General features: G+C 35.5%; 1 pseudogene; it reads left to right on the forward strand.

The window, feature by feature from the left end:
* Positions 1-14,140: 14,140 nt before the first annotated feature.
* Positions 14,141-14,479, forward strand: LOC114627731 (annotated as a pseudogene).
* The last annotated feature ends 289 nt before the right edge of the window (positions 14,480-14,768 follow it).

The following is a 14,768-nucleotide window of genomic DNA, read 5'->3' on the forward strand; positions in this document are numbered from 1 at the left end:
AATAAAGTGTTATTAAAAATCATGTTTATTACAAACATACTGTTCTTTATAAAAGCTTCTGTGAGAATGGTATCTTAAAGGATATTGTAGTTCATCATTTAAAAGCTTAGAGAGATTATAAGAGTCTGTAATTTGATTTTTAATGCAATTTTCCCTCAACAACAGGACATTTTGGACATTCAATAAATAAATACACTTTCCTAGACATCTGGTAAAAATATATTGTCAGTATATTTTATTTTAAGTATGCATTCTAACTTGCAACATTGTTATTAATTTTTCATACTAGAAAATTTGTATTCTTTATCAGTATTCCAACTTCAAGCAAAATTATAAATACAGTATATTAACTTCTCTACTTTAATGATGTTTTAAATATATATGTAATAAATATCAGAATTATAAAAATGCATAAGGAATGAGGATTAAACTTCAAAGTCTTTGTGTTTATAATAATAATATTCTCATGATATGTGAATTAAAAACACTGAACATATGAATGATATCTTCTCTAGTGATGTGTAAATATATTTTGACCATTGGGAGAAATTCTAAAAAAACTTTCATAAGGTATTATATATAAATAATATTAAACTTTTATAAGTTATTATATTTTTATGTAAAAGTAACTTTTATTTCCTTGTTGTAGTTGTTGTTAGGGAGACTGAATGCCTCCATTTGCTAACGTAATCCTAGAAACTATATATAATCGAATCTAGGCCTAGATGAGAGTTGGGAATATCCTATTCAGTCACATCTTTCTCTGATTTATCAGATTGTCTGCACATAAACATCACTTTATAACATGGGTATGTCCTTCTACAAACTAACTGAAACTTCATTGTTTGGAAATAATTGTGAGTATAAGGTCATGTCTGTATTCCAGTCCATAGGAGTAGAGGAGTGTGTTAAGGTCCACATCCTAACTGGAAACAAGTTCAAATATCCTGTAATATATTTGAATGTGCTGACATCTGTATTTGTAAGATGAATGTTTGTATATTTTCATTATCATATTCCAAGTGCTTATGTATTACATATGATTTTAAATATTTGTAATACAAAATACAGAGTGCTGCATTTATTAAACAATAGTAGTATTTTTAAGTTCTTTTGGTGTATAAATGGAGAATAAAAGGTAAAAAGAAAAAATGGACAAAGGGGAATAAATACAATTTCCCCTGAGTGATGAATGCTGTGTAATATGTAACTCGGGACTGATTAAGAATGAACATTAAATCAAAGTGAACGCACTGAAAGAACAGGAACATCTCTGATTGAGACTGAAAAGCCATGCTGTTTCATTGACTTTGAAAATGCTTTGACTTGGTTGACATAAGATTAATGATCTCAGGAAGTCAAAGAATGCAGAGAATCAAGCTGGACCTGACTCAACTGACTAACCAGCATGAAGTAAGGAATGCCACATAGATGAATTTTAACAGCATATCTCCATGACTATAAGAAGGAGATTATCAAACTCAACACTGATGATGAGAGTAAAGGTAAAAGGATGAGTACTATTTGTGTGCCAAACTTCAATATTACTAGGCATTTAATCAGAAGGCTATGATTTGTCCAGGTTTGCTTATACTTTCATAAGTGAAAAGGTTCATATTTAATATCTTTGTCAATAAATGAATTTATTTTCTCTAAAAGTGTTTTCTTCTAGTAGATATATATTTGGTCATAAAGAATGACAAAAATTAAAACATAAAAAGAAAAATTATTTCAGCATAGAACCTGCAACCCAGGCAACATTCATTTTCTGGATATTAATGTTTCAAAATGACAACACTTCATTTTTTATCTTTTTATTTGTTTCTTTTGTTTAATACTTGTCAAATGCTTCAGCATGTGATTTGCTGAAATGACGGTAATTCACCACTATTGCTGGATTCATATTACTTCTGACATAAAGTTTAACAAGAAAACAAAAAAGATATAAGGACTTCATCAATTAGCAGAAACCTTTTAATTTGACATGTTAGAGGTTTATATTTGTTGAGTCTCTGTCTCTCTGTGTCTCTCTGTCTCTATCTCTGTCTCTCTCTCTTTCTCTGTGTGTGTGTGTGTGCATGTGTGTGTGTATATGTACCTAAAGCTACACTTTGCTATTTTTCCTCAATTATTGCCCACAGTTATGTTTTGAGATACAGTGTTTCGCTTTATATGAAGTTGATCTTCATGGTTGTCTTGTCAACAAGTTTCAGGTGTGAATCACCATCCCTGACCTCAAGCTGTACTACAGAGCAATAGTGATAAAAACTACCTGGTATTGGTACAGAGACAGGCAGGAAGATCAATGGAATAGAATTGAAGACCCAGAAATGAACCCACACTCCTATGGTCACTTGATCTTTGACAAAGGAGCTAAAACTGTCCAGTGGAAAAAGGACAGCATTTTCAACAAATGGTGCTGGTTCAACTGGAGGACAACATGTAGAAGAATGAAAATTGATCCATTCTTATCCCCTTGTACAAAGCTCAAGTCTAAGTGGATAAAGGACCTCCACATAAAACCAGATACACTGAAACTAATAGAAGAGAAGGTGGGGAGGAGCCTCGAATACTTGGGCACTGGGGAAAAGTTCCTGAACAGAACTCCAATGGCATATGCTCTAAGATCAAGAATTGACAAATGGGACTTCTTAAAATTGCAAAGTTTCTGTATGGCAAAGGACACTGTCAATAGGACAAAACGACAACCAACAAATTGGGAAAAGATCTTTACCAATCCTTCATCTGATAGAGGGCTAATATCCAATATATACAAAGAACTCAAGACATTAGACTCCAGACAACCAAATTACCCTATTAAAAAATGGGGTATAGAGCTTAACAAAGAATTTTCAACGGAAGAAACTCGAATGGCAGAGAAGCACCTAAAGAAATGTTCAGCATCCTTAGTCGTCAGGGAAATGCAAATCAAAACAACCCTGAGATTCCATCTCACACCAGTCAGAATGGCTAAGATTAAAAACTCAGGTGATAGTAGATGCTGGCGAGGGTGTGGAGAAAGAGGAACACTCCTCCATTGTTGGTGGGACTGCAAGATGGTGCAACCACTCTGGAAATCAGTCTGGCGGTTCCTCAGAAAATTGGACATAGCATTACCTGAGGATCCAGCTATACCACTCCTAGGCATATACCCAGAAGATGCTCGAACATATAACAAGGACATATGCTCAACTATGTTCATAGCAGCCTTATTTATAATAGCCAGGAGCTGGAAAGAACCCAGATGTCCTTCAACTGAGGAATGGATTCAAAAAATGTGGTATATTTACACAATGGAGTATTACTCAGCTATTAAAAACAATGAATTTGAGAGGTTCGTAGGTAAATGGATGGAACTAGAAATTATCATCCTGAGTGAGGTAAGCCAATCACAAAAGAACACACATGGTATTCACTCACTGATTATTGGATATTAGCCCAGAACCTTGAAATGCCCAAGATGCAACTCACAGGCCACATGAAGTCCATAAAGAAGGAAGACCAAGTGGGGGTGATTCGGTCCTTCTTAGAAGGAGCAACAAATTACTCAAGGGAGCAAATATGGAGACAAAGTGAGGGACAGAAACTGAAGGAGGGGCCGTCTCAAGACCACTCCACCTGAGTATCTATCCCATGTGCAATCACCAAAGGTAGATGCTGATGTGGAAGTCAGGAAGTGCATGCTGATAAGAGCCTGATATGGATATCTCCTCAGAGGTCTTCAAGAGTCTGACATACTCAGAGGCAGATGCTCACAACTAGCCATTGAACTGATCATGGGGTTCTCAATAGAGGAGTTAGAGTGAAGACTGAAGGAGAGCTGAAAGGATTTGTGGCACCATGAGGAGAGCAACAATACCAACCAACCACAGCTCCCAGGGTCTAAACCACCAGCCTGGGAACACTTAGGGAGGGATCCAGCGCTTCAGTTGAATATGTAAGAGTGGAGGGCCCTGCTGGGCATAGGTGGAAGAAGAGAATCTTGACCTCATGAAGGTTGGATGCCCCAGGGGGTGAAATTTTGAGGGTGGGGAGGTGGGAGTGGGGGGGTAGATAGAGGTTACATCCACAGAGAAGAAGGAGGAGGGGTGAGGGGATTGGGGGTTCCTGGGTGGGTGGGGGATGGGGTAAGGGGACAACATAGGAAATGTAAATAAAACATCCAATAAAAAAAAAAAAAAAAACAAGTTTCAGGTGTACAACCAAATATTTCCTAGATACAGAACCGTATTATTGACCCTGGCAGTTTACATTAATTTGAGCAATCAAATTTGCTAATCATGTTTGTGTGGTAAATACGTATCTACCTCCTCTAGCTCATAGAAGACGAATATTAATTAATGATTTCTACCACCCTCTATAAAGATTATCACTGACAGGAAGTCTGTGATTCGATACTTGTATTCAGCATGCTCTCTAGAAAAGATACACGCTCTAGTAGTAGTATTGCAACCAGGGCCTTTAGAAAATGAGCACATTCATCCTAGCAATGTGGAAAAAGAAAATACTATTTAGAAAAAAATTTTTAAGCATCAATCATAGTTTTTTTTTGTAGACAAAGTTAATTTAAAATGTTGAAAATTGGCTGTTATAAATGTATATACTCTTTGAGAAAAATTTTACTTTATTGTCATAAATTCTATTTGTTTCTCAAAATAAGATTCATGTTAACTTTTCAAAAATATTTTATGATTTTCATAATTTTATATAAATGAGTATTGGCACTATCACATCTTCTCTCCAACTTCTCTAAGTCATCTCCATTCCCTACAGATACATGCTCCACAGTGTATTGCTAAATATTTATGCTAAACAGGACTTTTCACTTTGATAGTGATAGGACATTGAATGTGTTCTTTAATAATAATTAAAACTCTTAGTTACATGGCTATAAAAATAATAATTTAAGAGGCTGTTGCTTTTCTAGATATTGTCATGTATATATACTTCCAAGTTAATGTAGTCTTGCCTGTATATACATGTGTCACAGCAGCTTTCAATCTGTGCATCAGAACCACCAAAACGCACATATTTTTGATGGTCTTGGAACCCCTAACCACAAATTTATTTTTGCTGATACTTTATAATTGTAACTTTATTAGTGTGTGTTATTTTACTTCCTAAGACCATCAGAAATATGTGTTTTCCCTTGGTCATGACACAGAGGTCGAGAACTGATGATAGGGCAAGACATACATAGTGACAGTACAAGTTGTCCAGTTGTCATGCCAATATGGATAGGGGAAATTTCCTAAGATCACATTCCTCCATGAAAAGGTAAAGGTGGTCAGTGTTTGCTGGGAGAGATTTCCTTCAGGGATGAGCTATCTGATAGAGTAATCAATCCAAGTTGTCAGGCATAAAAACACGTCCACAGGAGCTATAGTAAATTGACTAATATTAATTTTATTGGAATTAATGTATTGAAAAGAAAAGAATATTGGTCGCCTTTTTTATGATCTCAGACCCTGTAATGAAAGAAAAGAATGGAATGTGATTATTTCAGTCAATTCTTGGCAAAATGAGTTCATGAATGTAATCTGTTGTCCTTAGATGCAGACGACTCATCCCAAATTCTGAGGAAGACAGTCACATGGACCTCAGTAGAGAAAAGCACCTGGTTGGGCTTAGAATAGAATGAGAGGATAATTGAGTTGGTATGAGCTAGAACAAAGAAGCCAACCTTATGGCCTAGGATTTAGTTCATATACAATTAAGTCTTAGACTCTTTAATTCAGGAACTGAGGTGCAGGTGGAAAAGGATACAGTTAAAAATGAAAAGACAAGGCTGATTCCATGATAGATTTCAAATTGGCAGTAAGAAGAGTAGGCCTAAAAACTGGGTAAGTCCAGGCAAGCCCAGGCAAGTCAATTACTAATAGGAAAAAAACCCTAGACTTCAGCCTTTACAGTCAGGTAACAGAATGTTTCAGGCGCCTGGCCTGAAACAAGCAGAATGGGTCAGGAGCCATTTCAGACTTCCTCAGTAACAATTTCCAGCCCCCAAATCCTAGGAATGAAATACCCTTAAAGATAGAGTTCATCTGCCCCAGAATTTCTTAGTTTGGTTTAAATCAGCCCTGAAAGCACATTTGGGTGTCTCCTATCTTGGTAATGGGAGGCTTCAGCATGCTATAATTCTACAGAATAAAATACTCTTTGGCTTTACGTACTATTTGAGTCAGAGTGTCTTTAATGTCCATTCCTAGTTGTCAACTTGACAATATCTGGAATGAATTACAATGCAGAATTGGATGGCTCACCTGTGATACAGATCTTGAGGCTGCAAGACACAAGTTTCTGACAAGGATCTTTGCTTAAAGATCTTGAGGAATAATGGCTATGAAAAGCTTAGGCCCATGCCTTTAATCCCAGAATACTAAGTCAAAGAGATCTCTGAGTTCAAGGTCAGGTAGGGACAAAACAAGTCCCAGAATCAGGCATAGTGGTACACACCTTTAATCTGGGCCACATCTTCTGCTGGAGAACTACATAAGGACATTGGAAGAAGGAAGATTCGCTCTTCTTTGCCACTTGCATTTACTTGCCAACACATCCGGTGGAATCTATTTCTACAGAAGACCAGCTAAAACAACTAGCCTTATGGCACTGAGCAACTACTAGATTCTTGGACTTCCAATTCACAGATGACCACTGTTGGGGAGTTCGACTACGGAGTATAAGTCATCATAATAAATTTCCTCAACTCAAGCAGTGTACCATATCTTCTGAAGAACTGCAGGTAGATCATAATTCAAGGCAGTGTACCATATAGACTATGACATGTTTCAAGGCACAGGCCAAGAAGATTTTGTACTTTTCCACCACCTGGACCCTCTTACCCCCTCCCCTTGTAAAACATGCTATAAAAAAGCATTTCATGTTCAAAAAAAGAAATAAAAAAAAATAAATTTCCTCAATACAAAAAGAGTAGAGAACCCTGACTAGTGCTGGAGAGATGGCTCAGCTGTTAAGGCTAGGCTCACAACCAAAAATATAAGAGAACCCTGACTTATACAGTGTCATCCATGGTGAGTCATGGACCATTACACAATGATGAATCAAATTTACTAACATATGATATTAACAAGAAAATAGAGGCAGTGAAAGAAGAGGACTAAGAATTAAGACTGATGTCAGCACTGTATACACTGTGTACTTGATTTGAAACTGCAAATAGAGAAAAGTCTTACCAAAAGGAACTGGAGAATGTTAATTCTATATTTATGAACTGTCAGTGCAGATTCATGGAGGATGAACCATAAATAACACTGTGAACAAATTTTACCAAAAAAAAAAAAAGTGTGTGTGGAGTTTTTCACAGGTTCTTCTGGTTTCTGGAAAGAGTTTTAATGTTTCTTTAGCCACCATGGTAGATGTTTCTTTATTTTCTTCTTTTTACCTCCCTCTTTCCATCTTTTCTTCCTTTCTTCATCCCTCCCTCCCTCCCTCCCTCCCCTCCTCCCTCCCTCCCTCCCTTGTCTTACTCTCTCTTTCATGTGTGCACTAAGTAAAGTATATTCACAGTCCTGAACAATACTTTCAACTATTGATTTGTCCAGATAGAATCATTTATCGCATTAAGATTATTCATCTAAGAGCTAGATAACTAAAATTAAATTAACATGAACTTAAAACCAGTGTTTCCAGTGTTGAGAATACTTTTCAGGAAAAGACGATAGAAGTTTAGTGATGGCTTTACAGCAAAGACTGATCAAAATAGCCCTTACATTCTAAATCAAAATCATAAAAATCACATAGACATATAGGAGCTGAAAGTATGAATAGAATTTATTATTGATTAATTGGAGAGAAAATATAAATTCAATTTTTACTTTGATCAACAAATTTATGGAAATTATTCTGGTAAATGTCTCAGAAATGCTAGTATATTTGGTTGTACATTGGTTTTCAGGTACTTGGTCCTTTGCCAGAAAGAAAGATGTACTCTAATATGTTCAGATTTGTGATCTTGCTAAGGTCTGTGGATGGAAACAATATTTCACAGAAGTTTTTGTTGGTATTTTCATTATTATTTATTTCTAGTCCTTCTTTCTATGAATATAGTTGGAAAAGATTTAAAAAAATACATGAAACATACAAATATGACTCAACTCCATGGCAAATATTCAAACCTGCGATTATCTGAGTGAGATTTACTAGGAATAAATTTAACATTTGTCCTAATACATCTTATTTAAAAATCATGAGTATTTAGTATCATGAATTATTAAATTCCTCCATCTAACCTTAATAATGATTTCTGCTCTGTTCAACTCCAGCTCTCTAGATATTGTTAATAAAAAATTTGAAATGGATAAAACCTTGGCAGGAAGTCTTGATTCTAAATGGTCTAAAAGTAAATGAGTTTTGATCCATTCTGTTGACGAAAAAGGTGATTTTACTCCAAGTGATTTTGCTCATATAAATGAGGTAGGAATTTGTATTCAAATTCAACCCAAAAGTAATTTATCTATTATTCATTTTTATTTTTCTTATTAATTCATATGCTGTTGTAGCATTAAGTTTACTTTTTTATTCTGGGTTCTTTTCTTCTCTATTTTATCATTTGTACCAACTAAGGATTATGCTACATTTTTTTACTTTCTTCTGTCATGAAATAAATTATTCCCATGAATTGCAAGACCTGTGATCACCTTATTATCCTTCTGCTCTGTTTGACAAAATACAGGCCCTTCCAAAATTTGTTGTCTCCAATTTTGCTTTTTCTCCCCAATATGCTTTCTTTAATATGTTTGTATTTAACTTTTCACTTTCACTGTTGCTATTAATAAAATAGAAATCTCTAGATGGGTACAATACCAAGATCTCCCCTGAGCTCTTGTCCCACCAATGTACCAGCGTCATTCCGGGAGATAGGTACCTTTGGATACAGGGCTATTGTTTATATTCTAGAAGAACACTTTCTTGTGTTTTCCCTCATCCATTTGCAGTAAGTTCTTGGCCACATTGGCTGGTAACTCTGTATTTATTTCCCAAACTCCACTAAGCTGCTGATGCTGTTTTTGGTGGTTATTCCATGGTACTGGCATCTCAAATATGCTGGGGTTTTGACTGCAACTAGGCTTGACCAATAGCCATCCATAGACTCTCTTTAGGTTACCAAGCATCAACTTCTTTCCATGACCTGAGCCTTCAACTACCATTGAGGCTACACCTTAACCAAAGATCTTGGTGAAGGACTTTTACCTTTCACATGGGCTTTCACAGTGTCAAGTGAAAGCTGATTTTAATGACCTTTTCCTGGATTGAAAGAAGCACCACCTAGGTGATTCTTATATACTCTCTGGAACACAGCCTTATTGTGTATTCGGAATATACTTCCCAGATTTCACATCAGTGATCCTGGACTCCTCTTAAACTCCTCTTTATTTATTTATTAAGAAATTAAACTCCTCTTAATTTCTTAGCTCTAGTTAACCAGCATGGATTGTCCCAGAAACCACTTCTATTCTTGACTAATGTCAGAGCCACACGTTGAAGTGTCCAAGTTCTGCTGCTCGCTGGGGCTGGAACATGGCTTCCTCATTCTATTACATTTCTATCAGTTTTATGTTGTCAATTACTTCCTTCACCAACTAAGCTTGGATGTCTTGGAACTTGTTCTGTAGACTGAACGTTATCTTAGAGATCGGCAAGCCTCTCTGTCTCTTAAGTGCTGTGATTAAAGGCATGTACCACTGTACCTGTACCTAAGCTTTTCTATATCTGGAAATTGCTCTATTGCAGGCTTGCCTTAAACTTAGAGATCTGCTTGCTTCTATCTCCTGGGATTAAAGGATTCTACCAAAATGCCAGGACCACAGATTTCATTTAATTCCTTTTCACAAGATCATTGTAAGTTCTGGATTGTAGTTGATTCCAGATATATCCAAGTTGAAAACTAAGAATAGCTTTCAGAATTTATCCCTTATCAACTTGATACACGATTATATCTTCTATGTCCAAATGACAATAATAATCAGGTCATAATAACACATAATATGATATATCTGGTCCTAGTAGAAATGCAAATGCATAAACAATAAGCTTACCTGGGTGGAATCTTGCCCTAAAATGACTACTATCTTAATTCTACTTAATATACTTAAACCACAGGATTTAGTTCCAATCTACTTCCTGGTGAACTTTTTATCCTTGAATCATATATTTAATATTTCTCCTTTCTAAGCTTGCTATGGTTGATCAAAATGTTCTTCATAAGGATGAGCCATAGGACAGAGTCTATGTTAGGTATTTTAGTGGCTTCCTTTGTCAATGCAATTTATCTAAATCTCTTCACTTTAGCCTCAGGCAGACACTTTGGACAAGAGAAAATAGTAGCCATATTCTTCACCAAAATATCACAAGAATGATTACTGGACACCCTACTGAAACTGTTCTTCTCTGAAACCTATGGAGCCAGCCCTCACAATTCAAATCACCCTGAAAACAACTGTCTTCTATCTTCCTACTAGTATGACCTATTAGGCATGGCTTAAACCATTCTATTGATTTTCAAAGTTCCAAAAACCACATTCCTCCAAACAAAAGCATGGTCAGTCCTATCATAGCAATACCCTTGTCCTGGTACAAACTTTTTTCTTAGTTTAGTTTTCTACTACTGAGAAGAGATAAATGACCAAAACAACTCTTATAAATGAAAACTTCAAGTTGTGTAGGAAGGGAGGCATGGAAAGCCTGGGAGAAGTTGAGGGGCGAGAACATGATCAAAACATAATACATGAAATTCCCAGAGAATAAGTGAAAACAATATTTGAAAACTCATAGGCATTTACAAAATTTTCAACAGTAAATAAGCAGAAAATTCATTAGTATGTCACTTCTTTTAACCTCTTCTATGAACTACTGATTATTTTCCTATATATTTTTTCCTTACTGGAATGTAGTCTCAGTGCACGAGGCAGCTTCCCTTTATCTACTTTGCAATTGTATTTTAATTACACTAATTTGTGACTGACACATAGCAACTATACAAAGTTGGGTATATTTTCACAAAAATTAGTGATAAAAATAATTAAGAAGCTAGAAAATGAATAGGGGCAAGGAAAACAGTATTGAACATTAGATGGTATTCTAAGACTGTAATTAAAACTTGTAGGTTTCTTATTTTAAAACAAGTTTTTTAACACTTAGTAATATAAGAATTCTCAAAGAGATAGGAGGACATATAAAAGATAGTGGTGCAGCACTTAACAAAGAAGTAAAAGAAAAGAGGTTCCATCTTTGAAACCATTTCACCAATAAATAAATAAATAAATAAATAAATAAGTAAATAAATACAGGAGAAATGCTGTTTTTGCCTGATAAGAAAAAAATTCTACAGTTTCAAGTAAACAATAATTATATAAAAGCCAAATAAATAAATGAAAAGATTATTTAGTTATGTTTAACTATTAATTAAATATTTAGCTTTTAACTGAAATATATAGCATAATATATTTTAACTACTAGGGAATAGAATAATAATTTACACATCATTTAAAATTCTAATTAAAAGTCTATGAGAATGTATTCATGTTGGGTTTAATATCACAGTATTTATATTCCCAGTAGCCTATGTTAAGTTTGGAGTTAATAATTATGTCTCAACCTGCATAATTTACTTTTAAAAAGAGGCTCAAAGGCATTTATTGCTTGTAATATGCTTTGTTAAACACATTAGATTTTGATTAGTATATTATTTAGATTGGATTTTTTATGATCTATAATAATTCACTGTAAGAGACATTTGTTTTAATATCATGCTTTTGGAAGGATGCTCCAAGGCTTTTGTTTTTTAGGCAAGATCTTTGCTTTCGCCTACTATCTGATAACTACTGAGCCTGTGGAACAGGAACGTTATCTACCATACTGTTCATATTGTAAATCATGGTGTTATTAGCACAAAGGAAGCTGGGAATAAATATGTTACACATATTCACAAGGTTACATATTTTATCTTAGTCACAGTTTCATTTTACAGGCATTTAAAGCTAAAAATAAAACTGCCAATCAGAAAAGAAAAATGACCTGAATGAAACATTGTTGTTAAATTTTTTGTGTTTATAGTTTTTGAGTTTTGTAAGCTTGCCCTTCATCAGCTTTCTGGATTCATCTTTGCTAGTCACTCATTTTTTTTTTTTCAGTTTCAGTTTACTGATAGAGTAGAAAGTGTGTGTGTGTGTGTGTGTGTGTGTGTGTGTGTGTGTGTCCTTGTTAGCTTTGGCTTTGCACAGCAATCTATTCAAACTATTTGATTGTGTTTGATATTTTGTTGGGATGGCAGGATAGAGTGACTAATGCATATTTATTTTAGTTGTTTGGAAAGAGCCTGAATCATATTCTTTTCGTTCTCCAATGAATGCTCTATTTGCTTCTTGCCTAAATGATGAATTTTAACATTGAAACTGTAGGTTAGCTTTTACATTTGTATTTACTTGCTAAATTATATTTTTTGCAATTTGTAATCATCTCTGTTTATATCAAGAAGGAAATATGTACTTCCAAGACAGTCTTCAAATATTACTACTGCAAATTGTATTAAAGAGCCTTGGGTCAAGCTGGCTCAGCAGTTAAAAGCTCTTGTTGCCATGTCTGATGACCTGACTTTGATTTTTACATCACGTATGAGGTTTTCACTAACATATGTTCTTCATGACACACAGAGACACACACATGCACACTAAATAAGTGTACAGATGTTTAGCAATAATCAGAAGTGGTCTTGATTTGTCTTTATAGTGAATAAATAATGAGATTATTTGTTTTATATTGCTGTCTAAATAATAATTAATGTAGTGTGGGAAAAACAAATATACTATACTAAAGAAAACTTGTGTTTAAAAAAACAGCAGTTTTTGGACAGAGCTTAAGGACTCTTATGGAAGAGTTGGGGGAAGGATTAAGGGCCCTGAATGGGAAACGAACTCCACAGGAAGACTAACCATGTCAACTAACCTGGGCCCATGGTGACTCTCAGAGACTGAAGCACCAACTAAAGAGCTTATATGGGGTAGTCCTAGGGTTCCCCCAAAACCTTCAGCAGGGCCTGTGCATAAATCCATTGCCTCTCTCTGGAAACCATTTCCCTAACTGACTTTAATGTCAGATGATGTACCTAGCCCTGCAGAAACTTGATGTACCCAGGTGGAGGGATAGCAAGGAGAGTCCTTTACCCTGTCAGAGTAGAAGGCAAAATTGGAGGGTGGGAGGGACTCTGTGATGGGCAGATTGGAAGAGGGGTGGGAAGTGGTGGCAGCTATCGGTTGTAAAGTAAATAAATTAATTTGTTAATAGGAAATAGTTACATAACTAATAATGAGAAGTAGAATTACTTAAAACATTAATTGTACTGAGTAGTCAGGGGTGATTTCAAGAGCAGAGTATGAATATCTGTGTACTACTTTCTTAAGGGCTCCATAACACAATACCCCAGACTGAGTGACATAAACGGTAGAAATCTATTTTCTGATGCTTACATGAATTGGAAAGACAAATGGAAGGCCAGTAAATTTGGTTTACTCTGAGGCCTCTGTCCTTTTCTGCAACTAATTCCCTCTCATGGAGAACATCCTTTGGTGCAAATGTGATCTTGCTATCTCGCTCACATATAAATTCTCTTTTCACATGAAGATTAATCAAATAAGATGGCAATCTACTAAAATGTTATTTTTAAATTTCAATACATCGTTATTGTCCATGCCTCCGATTCAGAAAAATCCACTCTTATTAGAATTTGGTGAGAGATTCTAATTGACCTGTAAGGCATATGAGGATCTCAGATTTCTATGAATGTGTTTTTATTTGATTAAATGTTTAATGCTATTGTAGTTTGAAAGGTACTGGAGTCATTCTTGCCACTGTTTTGATGTAAATGTATTTTTTGCCTATGTTCATATTATTAATTTGGCTCCCTAGAGTAAGTAGTAGAAAGTGCAATTAAAATATTTTCACATTGATCTCCATTTTTAAAGTAACTCAGTATTTTAACTGTAACTATTGAACATTTAAAAAATAACTATACACTATTTGTAGGGATGCTCTACTTCTTCCAACCTTCCACACAAAATTCTTTAAATGTCTTAAGTCTTTGTGACTATAGCTAAAGACCATAAAAATTAGTAGTAGCGGTCCTGGCCGCCATCGGAGAGCAGCAGCTATGGCCCTGCGTTACCCTATGGCCATGGGCCTCAACAAGGGCCACAAAGTGACGAAGAACGTCAGCAAGCCGAGACACAGCCGGCGCCGCGGGCGCCTCACCAAGCACACCAAGTTCATGCAGGACATGATCCGAGAGGTCTGCGGCTTCGTGCCCTACGAGCGCTGCGCCATGGAGTTGCTCAAAGTGTCCAAGGACAAGCCTGCACTCAAGTTCATCAAGAAGAGAGTGGGCACGCACATCTGCGCCAAGAGAAAGCGGGAGGAGCTGAGCAACGTGTTGGCAGCCATGAGGAAGGCGGCGGCCAAGAAGGATTGATGACCCCTCCCCCAATAAAAGATCATGGCTCCTAAAAAAAAAAAAAATTAGTAGTAGCATAATTTTTCTTAAAACAGTAACTTTTCTTTCATATGCATGTAAACATTTTGTGCATTCAGAAATGGCACTAATATTATCAGAACTATATCCATTATTTCTGTTAAAGAAGAATCCCAGGAATAATATTTCTTGTTTGTGAGTAGAGGTATTTATTTGAGATAAATTACATAGGAAATGATTTTCAATATACAGTAGCATTAGTCTATAGAGGATTTTTGTGTGAATTTAC

The sequence above is a fragment of the Grammomys surdaster genome, unplaced genomic scaffold (assembly GCF_004785775.1).
Source record: "Grammomys surdaster isolate TR1022 unplaced genomic scaffold, NIH_TR_1.0 257, whole genome shotgun sequence".
Classification (NCBI taxonomy): Eukaryota; Metazoa; Chordata; class Mammalia; order Rodentia; family Muridae; genus Grammomys; species Grammomys surdaster.